Genomic DNA, 6,875 nt, shown 5'->3' on the forward strand with positions numbered 1-6,875 from the left:
TGGATGTTTAAGTAAATATGCCTGAACCCCCAAAGACCATGAGTATTCGTTCTGAGGAAAAAAAATCATATTGAAAGGATGTTTTGATTCGTTCATACTTGAGAGTTCAGCTGTCTTTCTGTAAGTATAATCAATCTATATCAGAATATGCTCACCTTCCCTTCCACTAAAGAAAGGAGATTGAAATTTAACTTTCTGAAGGATTGTAGTTAATAATTTGATTTTTAGTTATAAATTTTGTTATACTCTTGCATTGCTTTTAATAATTTCTCAAACATGTATAGACTTTTCTGTTGATTTTGGAGGAGGTCTTCAAAAAGAAGGACATAGATTGAGTTGGAGTTGTTTAGGATTTATGTCTTTTTGTGGGTGCATTTTAATTTAAGCACTGTTTTAAGTGAAAAGTTTGTTTTAGTTTGTAGAAAGCTCAGATACGCTACAGAGTATCTTACATAAAACTGCAAATAATCTGAATGCTTCCTTATACAGCACATAGAGTGTTAAAAATTAGATCGATCATTGCACAATCTTCTACAACACTGAAAATTCATGACGTTTGTGGAAGATTTCAAAATCAGTGACAGAACTGGGCCAGGAAAATTAACAAATTAAGTGAAACAGTGATATTGATCAACTGCCATTTGATACTGGTGTCATAATTTAGAGACTGGTTGTAGCAGCTCAGCTGCTACATACTGCTTTGAAGTAATATGAAATGAATAATTACAAGGTATAAGGGAAAAAACCCTACCATATTCTGGTATGTATTTATATATATGTATTTAATCTTCTTGAACTGCTGCTACTATCTGAATAACTGCAAATTGTCTAAAAAATAATTTGCCTATAATGATTTATGAAGTCTCACAAAAACATGTGCGTTTTCTTATAAAAGTGTCTTATTTCTGATCTCTAATGTTTAAATAAGTATTAAAGAGAACATTTATTTATTATTTTAATGGAATGTAAGCATAACAAGGTCTTTTGATACATCCACTCCTCCACTCCCTTGTATCTACTAGCATTTTTAATGCACAAATCCTTTTGAGTATCTATTACCATCCTACTGCTAATATGCATTTAAATTTGCAGTGAAACAGTGTTAATTTGATTTTTGTACATAAGCAAATATGGTATTCTCTTGCAGCTTTTGTATATCTGCTTAACTGTCCTCAGCTTGTGTATTGATCTACTGCTAACAATACATAACATTCCAAAAACCTAAGTTGTTTCTTTTTTTTGGGGGGGGGGGCGGGTTGAGTGTTCTCATGTCTTGTTCAGTGCCAGCAAGACTTCTAGGAGTGTGCCTTCCATGAATGAAGATATATATGTCTTTATGCTGGGCATGAAACAGTGGGGCACAAAAGCCATGTAGTTACATTCAGTTGGAATTATGTTAACGTGATGTATAGCACAATCCAGAGTATCCTGGCCCTTCTGCCTAGAAGCAGGCATTTTATCTAGATGACAGGGCAAGGCAATCAGTTGTTTCATTATTTCTACCAACTTTTATCCAACTGGCTAGATATGGCCATAATGAGCATGTATCTGATTGTAAATGATGTAGCCATATCTTAGTTAACTATTGTATTCGTAGTCCAGAGAATTAAAAAATATGCTTTAAACACAGTCGTACTTTCTGCAAAGAAAAATATACATAGCATTCCAACCTCATCTTGAATTAATTTTAAATTCAATAATAGAATCATAGAATGGTTTGGGCTGGAAGGGACCTTTGAAGGTCATCTAGTACAGCCATCATGAAATAAACAGGGACATGTTCAACTAGGTCAGGTTGACCTGTTGAACATGATATTGAATGTTTCCAGGAATCGGTTTTTCTCTCTCACATTCCATAGTTGTTGTGTAATCAGTTGCTACAGATTTCACCAGTCTCTCCTCTAGCTCTTAAAGACTAGAACCTCTACAATAACAGATGGCCCTTAAACTTCATAAAATTATACTGATCTACCCCAGCCAAAGAAATGATCTGTGTCCTTCATTTATTTGTTGTTTCTCTCACTGCCTTGAGAAGGGCAGTACCTCATTCTTTCAGCATTCTCTTACTTTGAAAACTATTTAGAACTCAGCAACATAAAAAGCACAGATGACTGTTCTTTTTTAATATACTTCAAGATACAGAAACGTACAGGACAATTTCAGCTGAAACTATTTATTTTAAATTGATTAAGCATTAAACTGCAAACTATGATCTGGAAACAATACAAAAATTTGAGTATGCATATTCATTCTTTGACAGTCTTTGTTTATTATTTGTTTGTTTGTTTTTTTTCCCTGTTTTAGAAACAATTTGGTATGGACTAGAATTTTTTCTTAATTCTGTTGTGTCACAATGTTGCTAGACTTTGGCTAGATGTTTGTTTTAGATGCACTCAGAAAGACAGCTAGGCAGCATGAAATAAAAAGTTTGGTTTAGGCCTTTTTCCTGCTGTGTTTTTTTTTTCCTACAGATAGGAGTGAGACATTCATTTTGAAAGCTGTGAGTATGTAAGACGTAAAATATTACTGTCATATTTTTTAAGAGAATATTAAAGTGAGAGTTATATATCAGAAAGATTTCAAATTGGTTAAATTAGAGAGAGGATAGATTCTGAATATGCCCAGGTTGAGGTTATTCTATGTGATAAAAAAGCACAATAAAAATGTAAAGAAATTCTAGCACTGTGTAATCTCTGATGAAGAGATGAATGAACTACAAAACTGAACAAGCCTACTGAGACATCTTTGAGAAAAAGCTGTTGGAAAGCAATTTTGTTTGTGTCACATTTCTGACAAAGCAAAAATTGCACATTCATATGAAAGTGAAAGATCTGTTTTGGAACAGTAGTCTGCACTTTTAGGTCTATTTACATCCACTGCTGTAAACTACTTAGTAAAAGGAGAATGGTTCAGGAGGAAGAGAGGAAAGCATAAGTAAATAAATGCTTGACAAAGTGTAGGAACATAGTAAATTAGGATGAAAAAGGATGAACATAAAACCAATAAAAGTTGACAGAAATATGAAATTATAAGACAGAGAAGGAAGCAAAGAACAGGATAAAAACAAGAACAGTTACTACTGAATCATAGAATCGTTTGGGTTGGAAGGAAGAAGAAGATCATCCAGTTTAAACCCTCTGTCAGTACCTCACACTTGACCTTGTTGAAGTTTATGAGGCTCATACAAACTGCACCTGCCCTTCAAGCCTGTCATAGACTCATTCAACCATTTAGGTTCAAAAAAACCTTAAAGAAAATTAAGTCTAACCATTAAACCAGTCCTGCCAAGTTCATCACTAAACCTTACATCTACACATCTTTTAAATGTCTCCAGGCATGGTGACTCAACCACTTCCCCGGGGAACCTGTTCTAATGCTTTATAACCCTTTCTGTGAAGAAAATTTTTCTAATATCCAAACTAAATCTCCCCTGATGCAGCTTGAGGCCATTTCCTCTTGTCCTATCACTTATTTGGCAACTTCAAGTAGCTGTAGACAGCAATAAGGTCTCCTCTCAGCCTCCTCTTCTCCAGGCTGAACAACTCGAGCACCCCTGGCCACTCCTCATATGACTTACTCTCCACACCCTTCACCAGCTCTGTTGCTTTTCTCTTGACACGCTCCAGCAACTCAATGTCTTTCTTGAAGTGAGGGGCTCAGAACTGCACACAGTCCTTAAGGCGTACCCTCAGCAGTGCTGAGTACAGAGGAACAATCACTGCCCTGGTCCTGCTGGCCACATGATTTCTGATACAAGTCAGGATGCCACTGGTCCTCTTGGCCACCTGGGCACACTGATGTTCAGGCAGCTGCTGACCAACACTCCCAGGTTCTTTTCCGTTGGGCAACTTCCCAGGAACTCTGTAGCACTGCATGGGATTGCTGTGACCCAATTGTAAGGCCTGGCACTTGTCCTTCTTGCACCTCATGCCACTGGCCTTGGCCCATGGATAAAACCTGTCCAGATCCTTCCATGGAACCTTCCTACCTTCCAGCAGATAAACACTACCACTCAACTTGGTGTCATCTTCAAACTGATTGAGGGTGCACTTGATCCCCACTTCCAGGTCCTTGATAAGGTTATTAACAGAACTGGTCCTGATACTGACCCCTGGGGAACACCGCTTGGGACTGGCCACTGACTGGATGTAAATCAAATCACTACCACTTTTTGGGCTCAGCAATCCAACCAGTTTTTCACCCAGCAAAGAGTATACCCATCCAAGCCATGAGCAGCCAGTTTCTCCAGGATAATGGTGTGGAAATGGTGTCAAAACCTTTACGAAAATGTAGGTTGACATCAACATCTCTATGGATGGCATCCCTTCCATCTAACATACTAACTGCACCACTCAGCTCGGCAGTATCTGCAGACTTGCTGAGGGTTTACTCAGGCCCACTGCCTATGTCACTAGTAAAGGTATTGAACCATACCAGTCGCAATACAACTCCTGTATGACACTACTTACTACTACTCTCCATTTCATACAATCATTACCATCTTTTTGAGGGAAGATGCAGAAGCCCCTCAAAAGGCATTTCCTTGAAGCCTTGGTAGACTTGATTTTGACAGAAAATTATAGAGTAACTACTAATTTTTTGCTACTGTATTATTTTGTATTCTGCTAATATGAGTGTTGCGAATCAATTCCCTTGTTTTGTTTGATGAAGCAAAATAAATACAGTTTTCTGTATTAATCAGAAGACAGAAATGGGGGGCCTTTGTTGAGATTTCAGTTCTATTTTCTTGAGAAGGACCAACAGATTTTCTTCTTTGCTGTCCAAAACTACCCAGTCAACCATTTCAAACGGTTTGGTGATTACTAGGTAGCATGTCTGTCACTGATGCCTACAAGATATAAATATGACTAAATATCTGTTGGGTAACAGAGAATATCAATTAGAAAAATATAAGCGATCATCATGCAAGATGCAGTTATATCTCTGGTTGTGTATACATGCTAATGTGAAAAAAGATTAGTGGTTTATGTCCAAGATAAGTGAAAGTGATTGTCTCAGATCTGTGTCTTTAGAGACTAGTCCCATTCCCACAAATTTATTTTGAAGAAAGTGTTATTGTTCAGCAAGCCAAAAATGAGGTGAACTAATTGGGAACTGATGTAAGAATAAAGTTTTTAAAATAATCCAAGTTGAGCTATTTTAGTTGTGCACACCTCCATATTTCTTTATATAGTAGGGCAGATGCGCTTTTGGAGCCCAAAAGCGTTACCTGTTTTGATAGGTAACGCTAAATTTCCACAGACCTGCAGGGGAAAGGTGATGGAGAAAGGAGAAACATGATGAAGAAATAACTAAAAGGAGAAGGGGAAGAAGAAATCCATAACAAGCATTTAGGTTACTTTTCTTTACAGTCCTGGTGATTAAGTAGCATCTCTAATATAAACATTTTAAACTATATAATTGATTTAAACACATAATTTTATCACTGGTTTTAGTATTTTATTTGTCAATCTAAATTGAAGAGCACTGCATGCTTAAAACACTATACAGATAAAATTAACTTGTATGCTATTTAAAAAGCACAGTTGAGGAAGAAAAGATTATTGTGGCTGTAAGTATTGATAATGACATCTGATGTTTATAATTACAAGGACTAACACTAGCCTTCCAACAATAATAATAAGAATATACCACTACTGTACCAGACAACTCATGAAACTCATCATTACTTTACAGCTTGCCTGCAGGCAACAGTTTTCTTTATTATAAGAGTTAAGATATAAGTGAGATTAGATAAAGGTCAAAAGCACTCAGAATTTAATTATCTGGCTCAAATGTCACTGGTTTTAAAAGGATCAATGACCTTATTCCTTGTTGGATGTCATATATCATGCCACTTGGATAATCCCATCTAATTTTATGTGCTTGGTTTTGGTTTTTGAGACAGGATACAAAGAACATCATATGCTCTTTTTATTGAGAGAGGTTTCTTCAGGGAATTATTCTATCCCACTTAAAATCTGAATTTCTCTCTGGCAGATGTCACAGGATGACAAGACACACCAGCCACTGTCCACAAGTGGAAGGAAACATGGAGACAAACCCTGTGTTCACAAGCAGTAAAGTGCTGTATCAATAAACACAGACCTACAACAAGAAATTAGAACTAAGTAGGTTGATTGCTTTGCTTAGCTCTCCTCTTTTAACTTCCTCTATGGATAAACTTAATACTGAATTTCCTGTATTTGTAATGTATTGTTTTGAGAAAAATGTAATATCTTGATAATTTTTTTTAATAACCAAGAGAGTTGATATGTGCTGTCAGTCTTAATTTCATTATAATAATATTTTATGCTTGTATCATATTTAAATAATATACAATACATGCACATTTCTAATATATTTCCCCCCATATTTCAAATTTTTCAGCCTCTCAAGAAATACTGCATCAGACACTGACTTTCAGTGAGTTAAATGAAGATAAATAAAATTGTTCTATAAATCTGAATGATATAAAGGCTGTATAAGAGCAATATTTTGTAAAAGTGTGTACAGTAAAGTCAAAGTGAATGTAGAAGTTTCAGTTACAGTATTAAGAGATGGATGAATAATGCACAACCATGTAAGCAAAATATAACAATCTAATTAATTGTATATTGAATATTTAATACAAAAATCAAACATATTTTATCAAAATCATTCTTTTTATTCTTGTCTTTAAATAGAATATTTCTTTTGTAGTGATGACTAAATGTTCAGAAATAAACTACATAACACCGAGGTATTGTGCTACATTTAATGCTTTATGAGAAATTGATTAAAAAAATAATAAAATAATAATAAAAACAGGGGGAAGGGTTTAAAAGTGACCAGCTAGGTATAAATAGGTTGCTGGTTCATAAGCTTGTCTCACT

The 6,875-nt window shown here is 35.5% G+C and overlaps 1 long non-coding RNA gene across 1 annotated transcript; it reads left to right on the forward strand.

Moving 5' to 3' along the window:
- Positions 1–647: 647 nt before the first annotated feature.
- LOC108499938 lies at positions 648–6,470 on the forward strand. Its single transcript, XR_001875699.1, has 3 exons — positions 648–760; positions 6,001–6,131; positions 6,391–6,470. It is a non-coding gene; the product is annotated as an uncharacterized LOC108499938 (long non-coding RNA).
- The last annotated feature ends 405 nt before the right edge of the window (positions 6,471–6,875 follow it).

The sequence above is a fragment of the Lepidothrix coronata genome, unplaced genomic scaffold (genome assembly GCF_001604755.1).
Source record: "Lepidothrix coronata isolate B3197 unplaced genomic scaffold, Lepidothrix_coronata-1.0 Scaffold81, whole genome shotgun sequence".
NCBI lineage: Eukaryota > Metazoa > Chordata > Aves > Passeriformes > Pipridae > Lepidothrix > Lepidothrix coronata.